Genomic DNA, 569 nt, shown 5'->3' with positions numbered 1-569 from the left:
AAAAAAAATGGATTTTGGTCAGTTTTATAAGATTTCTCTGTACTTTCAGGTGTCTAGTGAGAGGTACAATTGGTGGAGTTTGGGGGAGTCTGAGTAAAGTTAAAAAAAAAGTTCCCACCTGAAAGTGGATGCAGCTTCCGTCACTATAACATGAACTCAAACAGCACCAGGGAATGGGCTGGAGTGGTTTTCATGCATTAAGGGTGATAGCTGTTCCTTCTACTATGCTGATGCCATGAAGATCTGATTCACTATCTCCAGTGACAAGGACAAGAACACTCTGTACTTGGAAATAGGCAGTCTGAGGACACAGCCATGTATTACTGTGAAAAGTACACAACAAAGGTTTACTCAGATGCAAAACTCCCTGCAGGTATCTAAGAACCAGCAGGGGGCACTAAGAGCACACAGAGCTCTGGGTCACAAAAGAGCCTGTTAGGAGAGGCAAAAAGGGCCAAACACCTCTTTGTCTGTGTTGCTTCTCAAAATCACGCTCAGGAATTCTCTCCATAGGTGTGATGTGTAGCAATCCTTGAAGTGTCCAAATGCTTATTTAAATTTCTGTTTTT

Source organism: Microtus ochrogaster, unplaced genomic scaffold (assembly GCF_000317375.1).
Source record: "Microtus ochrogaster isolate Prairie Vole_2 unplaced genomic scaffold, MicOch1.0 UNK101, whole genome shotgun sequence".
Taxonomy (NCBI): Eukaryota; Metazoa; Chordata; class Mammalia; order Rodentia; family Cricetidae; genus Microtus; species Microtus ochrogaster.
The sequence above is the reverse complement of the archived record's forward strand: the minus strand, read 5'-3'. Positions refer to the sequence as shown.